We start from the raw sequence: 13,620 nt of genomic DNA, 5'->3' as shown, positions 1-13,620 counted from the left end.
TATACACCAACTCATTCTTCAATACACCTTGGCATTAACGTATATATATTATATTATATTATATATTTAAAGTTTACAAAAACACACATTCACTGGATGATGTCATCAGTGATGACATCTCAAATGACATCACTGATGACATCAGTGATGTCACTGACCATGTCATGAGTGATGTAATATGTGACGTCATCAGAAGTGCATTACGGGGGCGTGGGTTATAGTTAGCTCTACTAACTATAACGTCCGAATTTCTATGGTTTTGTATGAGTGAAATGTGCAACTAACTATAACATCCCTGTTTTTTCGGTGAATTTCAAAGGTTTTTTAAATGCTAATTTGTAACTATAACATCCCTGAAACCTATGGTTTTTTTCAGTGAATAACAACAGAAGTACGTTGCACTCTGAACAATAAAGGACTTATTGAATGGAGTCCAAAGTCATGTGAGCAGGCCCTGTGAGGCCGAAACGCATCTGTGAGACAGACTGGCTCTGTTTGAACAATAAAACACTTATTGAAAGGACTCAGGAGAGCAACTTACTTTTGTTGTTGAATGGACTCAGTCCATTGGTTTGCCTTACGCCTGCACCTGCTGCTGTGCGCGCCAGTAAGAACCACATTGTTTTTCTCATATATATATATATGATATCAGGTATCAGAACGCTTTACATGAGCACCAGTTTCGTTACAGATGGCCACATTCATTTTTGTTGGAACGTGGAGATTAAGCAATTTGTCCAGAATCGCAGGATGTTGAGGGTCGTTGCTGAGACTCAAACCCAGTTCCATAGCTTCAAGGTCGACCGCTCTAGCGTAAGGCTACATCCTCTCTATATATATATATATATATATATATATATATATATATATATATATATATATATTCACTTGAAAAACCATAGGTTTCACACACGTTATAGTTAGGAATTAGCATTTAAAAAACCTTGCAAATTCACTTAAAAACCCATAGGTTTCACACATGTTGTAGTTAGCTGGACATTTCACTCGTAAAAAACCATTGAAATTCCCCCGTTATAGTTAGTTCAGATAAGTATAACTCGCGCGCCCGCAATCCACTCCTTGTGATAGAGTGGCGGTCGCGCGAGTTATAGTTATCTGAACTAACTATAATGGGGGATTTTCAATGGTTTTTTACGAGGGAAATGTCCAGCTAACTATAACATGTGTGAAACCTATGGTTTTTTAAGTGAATTTGCAAGGTTTTTTAAATGCTAATTCCTAACTATAACGTGTGTGAAAACGATGGTTTTTTAAAGTGAATTTGTAAGGTTTTTTAAATGCTAAGTTTATGTATGTTTTATTATATTTTTTATATATTTATTTTACAATAAGCTACCTATGTATATAGTTACAGATTGACTGTATCCTGTAATATGGAATGGCTCGTTTAAAATGTTTTTTTTAAGGTTTTTCACTGTGCGCGCACCCCGCGATTTTTTTGAAAAAAAAATAAAATGTTTTTTTCACCCTTCGGGGTCCTTCAGGGACCCCCTGACAAAGGCTAGGGGGTCAGGAGCTCTCTACCCTGCCCCCTTTTCACGTTCTCCACCTTTCTTTTTCACTGTCGCACAAAATGACGGCCGACACTTCCTGATTTCGACCGATTCGAATGTTGACTGACATGTAACCACCAATCAGAATTACACTCGCTCACGTTATGGTGCGCGCACCGTGCGCACTTATAGATATTTATGTACTTTTAACTGCAATTTTCTCAGGAGCTACTGAACAGATTGACACCATATATGCAAAAGGCACATGCCTGACCTGAGGACTACCTCTTTGCCAAATTTCAAGTAATTCTGTTCAGCCGTTCGGGCTGTACCTTCGACTAAAGGTCCTATGGGAAAATGCATGGGGAAAACGCGTTTTGGGACCCCCCTTTTTTCTCAGCCCCCGCTTGAGGAATCACCCCGAGACTTTCAGAGTAGGAGCTGAGCAGAGCGCCCCATTAGTTTTGAAAATTTCGCGAGGATTCGTCAACCGGCGCCAAAGTTATTCAAAATAGAATTTTCAGATTTTCTATGGAAACTCGGTCCTAACTATAACTATCTACTGGCGACCGCCAGTAGATAATATATATATATCGCTCTTCAACGCTCTCATCCACGGGAGACAAAACGAGAGTGGACCCGAAGTAAGTGCTATTTTTTATTTATTGCTTAGAGAATAGCTTCGCCATGACGCGTTTCGACAGCTCTCTGCCTTGATCACATGACAGCGTTACATATATATATTTTCCAATAACTTTGGCGCAGTATGACGAATCCTCGCAAAAGTTTCAAAATTAGTATGATGCTCACTTCAGCTGCTGTCTTAAATGTTTTGGGGTGATCCATCAAGCAGAGGCCTATAAAATGCGGGGGGGGGGGGGGGGGGAGTACCAAAAAGTGTTCTCCCCATGCAACATCCCGTAGGGATATAAGACACAACTTCAGCCTGAACTGCTGAACACAATTACTCCAAACTTGACAGAATGGTAGCTGTTGCTTCAGAATGCACTTTTTAAAATTAATTGATGTAAATCCGTTCAGTAGTTTTTGAGATATTAAAAGGAATCCAAATTTAGATTTTATTTCATTTATTTATTTTATTTTTAGAGTTTTATATAGCGCGAACGTGACCCTTGGGTATCGGAGCGCTTCAGCTATATACAGTTAAATACAATATACAATGTAAACTGAGGTACATTTGGAATATAGCAGGTATAGCAGCATTAACATATATAATAATCCGGTACATAATTCTAGCAGATTCGGCAAAACAATTATACAATTATATACTATATACAATGTACAATGAGGTACATTTGGACCATAGTGGGTATAGCAGCATTAATCTATATAAAAATCCGGTACATAATTCTCCTAGCAGTTTCGGCAAAAATAAAACCAAATTCTAGGAACTTCTTAAGGAACAAGGTGTAACAGTATTTCTATACAAGTTGTTCTGATGTGCTTTCCGCGGGTTCTACATCATACACAGTTCACGATCGATATTTTGGTATTAATCACGATGCTTAATCACTATGCTGATGATGAACAGTCTAACCTAAGGAAGGAATTTGCTGATTAGGAAGAGCTTCGCTTCCTTCTTGAATGTTGCTGTGTTTGGAATTTTTCTAATGTTTGGAGGGAGTGAGTTCCAGATTCTGGGGGCTGCTCCGGAGAAGGCTCTGTCATACGTTTTATTCTTCCGAAAGATGGGTGGTTTCAGCAACAGCTCTCTGGCACTCCTAGATGGTCTGCTTCCTCCTGAAAGCTCCATTTTCTTAGCTAGGTACCTTGGTGTTTTGTAGTGGAGCGGTTTGTGGGTAGTACATGCCAGTTTTAGTTGAATTCTGTCTTCATAAGGTAACCAGTTTAATGCTTTCAGGTGAGGAGATATGGTCGTATTTTCTAGATCCTGTAATGAGTCTTGCGGCCGCATTGAGACATGCTTTTAGTGGTGCTGTGGTAAATAAAATCTTCTTTACCGGACTGAATTTCATACAGAATCTTAAAATAAAGTAAAATAGCTCAAAATAACAAGAGGCAGAATCCGTGGTATAAGAGGTTTTCTAAATGGGCTTTATTCCACTCAAAATGGCCGACTCGAGTCGCGGCCTTCAGGTTCCGTCACCACGAGGGTTCAGGAAGTGAAGTACAATACTTTATTGACAGACATGCATTTTTATAATAAGTACATTACAATGAAACGAATGTAGAAGGCGTAACATTTGATAAGAAAAGTGACATAACGGGTACGTAATCGAAACTAGGCGTAATAAGGAATAAAAGAAACATGATTGGTTAGGATTATCAGACATAGGTGGATCTATAAGATAATACTTGGCATAGATGCGCGCGCAGCAGCATGACGTGTGAGTGACGTGCAACTAGGGGGTGAAGGGACTTGACATTTAGCTCTACATGTGGAGACGAGAAGTCTGGGGGGTCAAGTCAACCTAATCCCAAATCATATCTAACATCCTATGTTTAAAGAACTATGTTATCCACAAGGAAGGACTCTCGGACAGAATCTAGTCTATACTGACTGTGTGCGTGCACAAACGCCTAAGTGTCTATATGAGATGCGAGAGGCAGAAAATTCTCCATGGCAGCAGGGCTATGAATCACTTGCAGGAGGACGGAAAGGCTGAGTCCTTTGCTTGGTAGCTGGAAGAATGTTTACTTAAACTACTAGACAGGAATGCATCGGCTGAGGAGCAAAATAGATAATTCGAAGGTGAAATACAGCTTCTTGGCAGGCAGGCGAAAACTGGCCGAGGCAGGCACCGTTAGCTGCACAGGGAGTAGGACAAAGTTCATGGATACAGATGCGAGCTCAAGCTGAAGCTGTCAGATACAGAGAGCAATGAAAGGCTTTGAAGACAGAATCGGGCCTACTTGCCTGAACTGTAAGAATGGAGTAACTTAGCCATATAAAGTCGGTGGCCTTTCATACTTAGGAATCGAATATCCAGCCCATTGATGGCGGATCTGACAGAGGACATGTTGACAGTGGATGCACATGTGTTTGCGTCATCAAAACTGGAACTGGAGGGAGCATACATGTACTTGTGGCATGCACATAGAACCGTTGGGGTCCAAGATAGGGGACATAACTGATCAGGAAAATCCACATTTCCACATTCCCTCCTTGTCCCCTACTTGCCCTTCAAGAGATATCAATTTTCATCATTCCATCGATTTGTTCATGGAGCATCATTTCTTCTTCCTTCTTCTTCCGGCATTTTGAACGAGAACTGTGATATGGAATGCATGATGTGGCACACAGACCACAAATCGCTGGTCCACATTGCAGGCATAAACAACAACTGAAGAGCATAAGAAGGCCAATACCTAGGAAGGATAGAACCCTCCATCCCCAGGCTGATACCGTATTCCAAAACCAACTGGACCAAGTCCAAATGCCTGGATTCTCGTGTATCTGGCTCACAATCTTATGAAGGCGTGTTATAGCTTTATATACAGATGGCGAATTTTCTGGTATAAATATGCAGCAGCTGGATCCGATGACCCTGCAAGCTCCGCCCCTATCGGCCAGGATGACGTCAAGGACAAGACGATTCTGGAGAACAACAATTCTCATCACTGATTGTTCTTCTGTCAGATCTAATGTACTGGAAAAATAAGCACATGGCTTGCGTGATCCTGCTTGATCCTGAGTGAGTACTGACAAGGCAGTACCTTCGCGTTCTGTAACAAAGAGTGTAAAATGTTTGCTATAACATGGTGTTGCTAAAACAGGTGCTTGACATAAAGCTTCCTTTAGGCTTTCAAAAGCTTGTGTATGTTCCTGAGTCCAAGGGAGAACAGTCGATGTGGCTGCCTCCTGTGTGGTTAACTGAATGAGTGGTTTTGCTAGAAATGCGTACTGAGGGATCCACTGCCTACAATATGAAGTGAGGCCTATGAAAGCCCGCACCTCCTTTTGTGTCTGGGGTATTGACATGTTAGCAATTAACTGGATGCGATCTGGTGTAAGCTGCCTTCCCTCCTTGGACAGCGAGTGACCAAGATAAATAACTCGCTGGACACAGAATTGCAGCTTAGAAGGAGACACCTTGTGCCCCTTGTCGGCTAGGAAATGTAAAACTGTCAGAGAAGCTTTTTCACATTCTGGCTCGCTTCTCGCTGTGATCAGCAGATCATCGACATATTGAAGCAGTGCAGTATTGACTGGCATGTGGATACTGTCAAGTTCTCGTTTCAGTGCTTGGCTGTAGATGCTGGGGCTTTCTGTGAATCCTTGGGGAGCGCGTGAGAATTTAAAGCTGCGCCCATTTAAACTGAATCCGAACAAGTATTGGCTTTCCGGATCTATTGGGACGCTGAAAAAGGCATTCTTGAGATCGATTACAGTAAAGAATGTCGCTTCGGAATCAATTGCTGTCAACAATGATGATATATCAGGGACCACAGGGAATTGTGGTACAATGCACTTGTTTAGTTCACGCAAATCAATAACCAATCGGTACACTGGTGGGGCAGTAGGATCAGTTCGTTTAAGAATCGGAATTATCGGTGAATTACATACATTGGAGTCTGTTTCTACAACTACTCCCTGGGCAATCAGCTCATCAATGATTTTCAGCAAAGCCACTACAGCATCATGCGGTAACTTGTATTGTCGCATTCGTGGTAGTACCACTCCTGCTTTCAGTGTGACTCGATAGGGTGTAATGTTCATGCAGCCAACATCCGTAGGGCCTTGTGCCCATAGATGTACTGGTAAAGTCTGTAGTCGGGGATCCATGTCTCTAGACACATAGTGACCTTTAAAATCACGTAAAAACAACCTTACTCCTTCCGGAGAACAACATATTATGGCTCCTAGTGCTTTCAGAGTTTTAATTCCTAACAGATTTTCTGGGCATGATTTAGTAAGCAATAAATCTGTAGTTCGTGTCAAAGGTCCTATCGTAAGTGGTAGAGGCTGTGATACTTCATTAACAATAGGTTTTCCTGAAAAACCAAGGGAAACATTTTGAGAGCCTGAGAGGGGTGCCCCTGGAACTTCACTACGTTTTATGGTTGTTCGACTTGCCCCTGTATCGAGTAAGAATTTTCTATCTTGACCTAATAATTCACTATGTACATAAGGTCCTTCTTGATCTACAGGAATCTCGATAAGCGGTAAGTCGACTTCCCTCTCTAGGCTGGTTCATGCGTAACGCTGATACTCAGGGTATTCATACTGTGCAGTCTGATACATTTGTCGTGTTGTGGTTTGTGTGGCAGTAGCAGGCAACGGTGGTGCAGCTGGCACAAACTGTATGGGTTGCTGTGAGGCTGGCATGGACTGTTGTTGAACTGGCATGGACTGTCCATGCTGCATAGCTCCTTGTTCATTCTGATCTTGTCTAACTAATCGTGGTCTCTCCTTTGCAATACCTGTAGCTATATTACGTTTCAGGACTGGACAATCGTGTACATAATGGCGCCCGAACAGGGACACTTTCTCATCTCACGCGCCGGCGGTGCGTTGCAGGCCCGGTCTCCTGCCACAGCTGGACGGACCATAAACGCGTACCAACAGGATTTCCTGTAAGCTCCCTCCGGTCAAGCGGGGGCGACTGAGGCTGCGATCAACCCAGACGAGGCGGTGAGAAGTGCGAAGTATCCCAACCAGAGCCTAGCTGAGAGAGCAAGATCCGAGGTATACAGAGGCCCACCAGATATTTCGAAATCCCGATGTCCAGAGGGTCCGCTGTCCGCAGTCATCGAGTCCTGTCCATTCTCTGAGGCCTTCCGTTTCAAGGAGCTACTCGGTGAGTACCATCGCCGGGGAGGCGTGTTGACGCGCACATAGGTTGTGCCGGTCAAGACGGATTTGGGTACACAAATCCGGTCTGCACTGTTTAGCAGTGTATATGTACTGTTTGGCAGTATATCAAGTATTCCGAAGTATGCAGTTATTGTCAAGAATTCAGCGTGGTGATTAGTTAGGCAGACTGTCATCATTGTCGGTCATTGTTAAATGTTTAATGTTTAATGTTTTCAGAAATGTCTTGCATATTGTGGTATGAATGATTGTTCATTGTACACTGTTCATTATTGGGGTTTTTTCCGTATTAAGTAAGTTCAAGAGTAAGTATCAGATCAGTTGTCAATATGCCGCTCTTCTCGAAGTGGCTGTACTAGTAAACCTGGTAACCTGGTATGTGGTAAATAAAATCTTCTTTACCGGACTGAATTTCATACAGAATCTTAAAATAAAGTAAAATAGCTCAAAATAACAAGAGGCAGAATCCGTGGTATAAGAGGTTTTCTAAATGGGCTTTATTCCACTCAAAATGGCCGACTCGAGTCGCGGCCTTCAGGTTCCGTCACCACGAGGGTTCAGGAAGTGAAGTACAATACTTTATTGACAGACATGCATTTTTATAATAAGTACATTACAATGAAACGAATGTAGAAGGCGTAACATTTGATAAGAAAAGTGACATAACGGGTACGTAATCGAAACTAGGCGTAATAAGGAATAAAAGAAACATGATTGGTTAGGATTATCAGACATAGGTGGATCTATAAGATAATACTTGGCATAGATGCGCGCGCAGCAGCATGACGTGTGAGTGACGTGCAACTAGGGGGTGAAGGGACTTGACATTTAGCTCTACATGTGGAGACGAGAAGTCTGGGGGGTCAAGTCAACCTAATCCCAAATCATATCTAACATCCTATGTTTAAAGAACTATGTTATCCACAAGGAAGGACTCTCGGACAGAATCTAGTCTATACTGACTGTGTGCGTGCACAAACGCCTAAGTGTCTATATGAGATGCGAGAGGCAGAAAATTCTCCATGGCAGCAGGGCTATGAATCACTTGCAGGAGGACGGAAAGGCTGAGTCCTTTGCTTGGTAGCTGGAAGAATGTTTACTTAAACTACTAGACAGGAATGCATCGGCTGAGGAGCAAAATAGATAATTCGAAGGTGAAATACAGCTTCTTGGCAGGCAGGCGAAAACTGGCCGAGGCAGGCACCGTTAGCTGCACAGGGAGTAGGACAAAGTTCATGGATACAGATGCGAGCTCAAGCTGAAGCTGTCAGATACAGAGAGCAATGAAAGGCTTTGAAGACAGAATCGGGCCTACTTGCCTGAACTGTAAGAATGGAGTAACTTAGCCATATAAAGTCGGTGGCCTTTCATACTTAGGAATCGAATATCCAGCCCATTGATGGCGGATCTGACAGAGGACATGTTGACAGTGGATGCACATGTGTTTGCGTCATCAAAACTGGAACTGGAGGGAGCATACATGTACTTGTGGCATGCACATAGAACCGTTGGGGTCCAAGATAGGGGACATAACTGATCAGGAAAATCCACATTTCCACATTCCCTCCTTGTCCCCTACTTGCCCTTCAAGAGATATCAATTTTCATCATTCCATCGATTTGTTCATGGAGCATCATTTCTTCTTCCTTCTTCTTCCGGCATTTTGAACGAGAACTGTGATATGGAATGCATGATGTGGCACACAGACCACAAATCGCTGGTCCACATTGCAGGCATAAACAACAACTGAAGAGCATAAGAAGGCCAATACCTAGGAAGGATAGAACCCTCCATCCCCAGGCTGATACCGTATTCCAAAACCAACTGGACCAAGTCCAAATGCCTGGATTCTCGTGTATCTGGCTCACAATCTTATGAAGGCGTGTTATAGCTTTATATACAGATGGCGAATTTTCTGGTATAAATATGCAGCAGCTGGATCCGATGACCCTGCAAGCTCCGCCCCTATCGGCCAGGATGACGTCAAGGACAAGACGATTCTGGAGAACAACAATTCTCATCACTGATTGTTCTTCTGTCAGATTGCCTAGGGCGGCTATAGTCTCGTTTACTACAGCTTCAAGAGTCTTGGTTAGTCTGCGTATCAGTTTACTATTTGATATTGTACCTATATAGGGAAAGATACCTTTATTGAAATCTACATACTTGTCCCATGCCGTCTCAGTATAATCGACAACTGGGAGATCTCTTCGCTCTCTATTGTGTACTAAATGAATATTTCGATAATAATCAGGGGGAGCTAGAAAAACAGGTGGCAAAAGGAATGCTATGTAACAGGTACCATCCCAATCTAGAGGCAGACGCATATATGCAGTCTGACCACATATAAAGTAAGAATGGCGAGAAGCTCTAAATGAAGATTTACCTTGATCACTATATTCTACTGTAGTAACGCATTGGCTATGGCCCATGTGTATGGAACCAACTTTTCTTACACATAATTCACCCTTAACTGGAAATACTGACATAGTGGGCAGAATTAGTTCAACTTCGGTTTTGACATTCAAAATCATAAGATTAGGCGTAAAATTACCTAATTTATACACTTCATTTTCTAAATCAGTTCCTGTTCTACTGGGGTGACCCTCCTTATTAGGGTGACAGACTTTGAATAAAACTAGATTCAGATTTCCCCATATCCAATGTTGTTGATAAACTGCTGTGTCTGGGTCTATGGAATTTAATAAACTAAACCATGCTCCACAGGAGCCATTGTGTGTGAACGGATGTGGAAAGAAAGGCAGAACTCCTTTGTTATTCTGATAGGGAGGGAGTCGGCCACACACCCAACAATTGGTGGCATTACTAGTCTGATGGGAATGATGTAACATACTAATGAAGGTGTTGTTGCGCAGCGCAAGTCTATAGGACAACTCATGTGGGGGTAATTCACTAAAAGAATGTTCATCAGTTATATTGAAAGCACGTTTAGAAACAGGATAATACATATGTAACAATATGCTTGCAGTAACTATTAAAAAACTCAAGGAAAACAAAATTAATAAAGTCACAATACAGTGGCTACGCAGTAATTTACAATAAGCATGTCGTTTGATTATGATTCTGGACTCTACGTCATTCAGACCTAAGGGATACATGTCGGGACAGATTCAACCGCTTCACCTTGGAGAGGACTTAAACAATCAAATCGTCCGACAGTTTGGATCTGGACCTGAGTTTCTGTTTATAGAGTTCGGTGCTACTGGCTTCAGCCAAAGGTAGCTTTGAGTCAATGGGGGAAGACACACGAGGAGTACTGTTTGTGTCAGGAGGAAGTCCATGAAATTTCTTTATATGGCTGGAATGCACCCAGCCTTTTCTCCCTTCGAGCTTCACAGCTGTTCTGGTTGTCAGCAGGACCAACTCAGGAAGCCTCCACCTTGGCTCCAGTTGGGTTTTCCGATCAAAATTCCTGACGAGAACATAATCGCCGGGAATTACATCATGAGGTTTCACCTCGGTGTTGTCGGGAAAAGCTGCGATTACCTGTGAACGACAAGATTGTAGTGCAGACATCAAGGAAGCCAGGTAATCTGTCAGCATATTACAGTCAACATCAGTTATTTTACGGGGTATAGGCGTCCCCCACATATTCGGTGGTCTACCAAAGATCACCTCATAAGGTGATAGCCCTGTTCGAGAGTGTGCTACCATCCTCATGTAAAATAGCGCAACTGGTAAAGCTACTATCCAGTCCACACCTTTTTCCTGACATATTTTAGACAGTCTGATTTTTAAAAGTTGATTATGTCGTTCCACGAGACCTGCTGCCTCGGGGTGTCGGACACAGTGGAATTTCCACTGATATCCCAACAAAAGCGAGACATGTTTCATTAATTCGGATGAGAAAGGCTGGCCGTTATCTGAATATACAACACGTGGTAAACCGTACCGTGGGAAGAATTCTCGAACTAGCTGCTTGGCAGTAGTCGGGGCAGTGTAATCTGATACGGGATACGCCTCTGTCCAACGGGAGAGAGCGCAGACAACTACGAGAACATATTTGAATCCTCGACAACGTTCCATCTGAATATAATCCATCTGGAGGACTTCAAAAGGATGGTCAGGAGGCTGAAATCCACCCTGCTCTACGGGAACACTCTTTCCTGGATTAAACTGACAACATATCATACAGGTACGAACTTTTTGTTTAGCTGCTGCTCGTAAATGTTTGTTGAACCAAATGTGCTGAATGCTGTCTAGCATAGCCTTCTCTCCTAAATGTGCTGGACTGTGAACTGTAGCTATAATGGCTTGAACCATGGAATCAGGGAGAAACCATACAGATTTCTCCTTCGTCATCCATCCATGATCTGTCTGGATCCCTCCTAGTTCAGTCCACTTCTTTATTTCTTCTGCTGTAGCATGTATCTGTATGTCAATTACGTCAAGTGCGGGATCCTTAATTGTCATACACTGTGTTGGTGTCTGAACTATTGGCTTTGTCATGTCTAATGTGCGATTCTGAGCAGTCTGTTTAGCTGTTCTGTCAGCTAAATCATTGCCTTGAGAAATGGTATCAGTAACCTTCGTGTGTGCTTTACATTTCATAATCGATATAGCAGTGGGTAGATGTATTGCGTCTAACAAAGCATGAATGAGGAGTCCGTGCTGAATGTGGGCACCATGGGAGGTTAAATAACCTCTCTCTCGCCATAGCACGCCGAAGTCGTGTACAACTCCGAATGCATAACGTGAGTCAGTGTATACATTAACTTTCTTATTTGTGGCTTGAATACAGGCTTGTGTTAGAGCAATAAGTTCTGCTGCTTGGGCTGACAAAGTATCTATACAATTTGTCTCAATAACTTCAGTGTCTGTTGTGACTGCATACGCGGCCACTAAGTCTCCTGTACTTGCTCTCATGCATGATCCGTCTACATACAACGTCAGGTCTGGATCTAACAATGGAACGTCTGTCAAGTCTTGTCTAGGTTTCGTCTTTATTTCAATGATTTCAACACAATCATGAGCTAGTGGGTCTGTTCCAATTACAGGTAATAGTGTAGCAGGATTCAATGTATTACACCGTCGGATCTCTATGTGTGGTTGAAACAATGTCAGTTCATAACCGGTAAGTCTTGCTATGGTCAAGTGTTGTGTTTGTGTTCGGTTCACAAGAACCTCTACTGCATGTGGTACTTGTACTGTCAATGGGTGTCCTAATACTATGGCATCGCTTTGTCTGATTGCTAAAGCTGTCGCTGCCACTGATTTCAGGCATGCAGGCAAAGCCTGAGCTACGGGATCTAATGTACTGGAAAAATAAGCACATGGCTTGCGTGATCCTGCTTGATCCTGAGTGAGTACTGACAAGGCAGTACCTTCGCGTTCTGTAACAAAGAGTGTAAAATGTTTGCTATAACATGGTGTTGCTAAAACAGGTGCTTGACATAAAGCTTCCTTTAGGCTTTCAAAAGCTTGTGTATGTTCCTGAGTCCAAGGGAGAACAGTCGATGTGGCTGCCTCCTGTGTGGTTAACTGAATGAGTGGTTTTGCTAGAAATGCGTACTGAGGGATCCACTGCCTACAATATGAAGTGAGGCCTATGAAAGCCCGCACCTCCTTTTGTGTCTGGGGTATTGACATGTTAGCAATTAACTGGATGCGATCTGGTGTAAGCTGCCTTCCCTCCTTGGACAGCGAGTGACCAAGATAAATAACTCGCTGGACACAGAATTGCAGCTTAGAAGGAGACACCTTGTGCCCCTTGTCGGCTAGGAAATGTAAAACTGTCAGAGAAGCTTTTTCACATTCTGGCTCGCTTCTCGCTGTGATCAGCAGATCATCGACATATTGAAGCAGTGCAGTATTGACTGGCATGTGGATACTGTCAAGTTCTCGTTTCAGTGCTTGGCTGTAGATGCTGGGGCTTTCTGTGAATCCTTGGGGAGCGCGTGAGAATTTAAAGCTGCGCCCATTTAAACTGAATCCGAACAAGTATTGGCTTTCCGGATCTATTGGGACGCTGAAAAAGGCATTCTTGAGATCGATTACAGTAAAGAATGTCGCTTCGGAATCAATTGCTGTCAACAATGATGATATATCAGGGACCACAGGGAATTGTGGTACAATGCACTTGTTTAGTTCACGCAAATCAATAACCAATCGGTACACTGGTGGGGCAGTAGGATCAGTTCGTTTAAGAATCGGAATTATCGGTGAATTACATACATTGGAGTCTGTTTCTACAACTACTCCCTGGGCAATCAGCTCATCAATGATTTTCAGCAAAGCCACTACAGCATCATGCGGTAACTTGTATTGTCGCATTCGTGGTAGTACCAC

The 13,620-nt window shown here is 42.8% G+C and overlaps 1 protein-coding gene across 4 annotated transcripts in view; it reads left to right on the top strand.

Annotated features, from left to right (window-relative positions):
• The window catches only part of PIP5KL1 (phosphatidylinositol-4-phosphate 5-kinase like 1), a 621,182-nt gene that overhangs the window by 175,076 nt on the left and 432,486 nt on the right, over positions 1–13,620 (top strand). The window contains exon 1 of one of the 4 annotated variants that reach the window (XM_085614156.1): positions 6,959–7,297. The exons of the other annotated variants lie outside the window; for them this stretch is intronic. The gene's annotated coding sequence lies outside the window, so the exon portion shown is untranslated. Of the gene's footprint in view, positions 1–6,958; positions 7,298–13,620 lie in introns of those variants that run through there. 4 annotated transcript variants of the gene reach the window in all.

This window comes from Triturus cristatus, chromosome 1_2 (assembly GCF_964204655.1).
Source record: "Triturus cristatus chromosome 1_2, aTriCri1.1, whole genome shotgun sequence".
In the NCBI taxonomy this organism is placed as follows: domain Eukaryota; kingdom Metazoa; phylum Chordata; class Amphibia; order Caudata; family Salamandridae; genus Triturus; species Triturus cristatus.
Note: the sequence above shows the minus strand (reverse complement) of the source record. Positions and strands in the feature narration are given on the sequence as shown.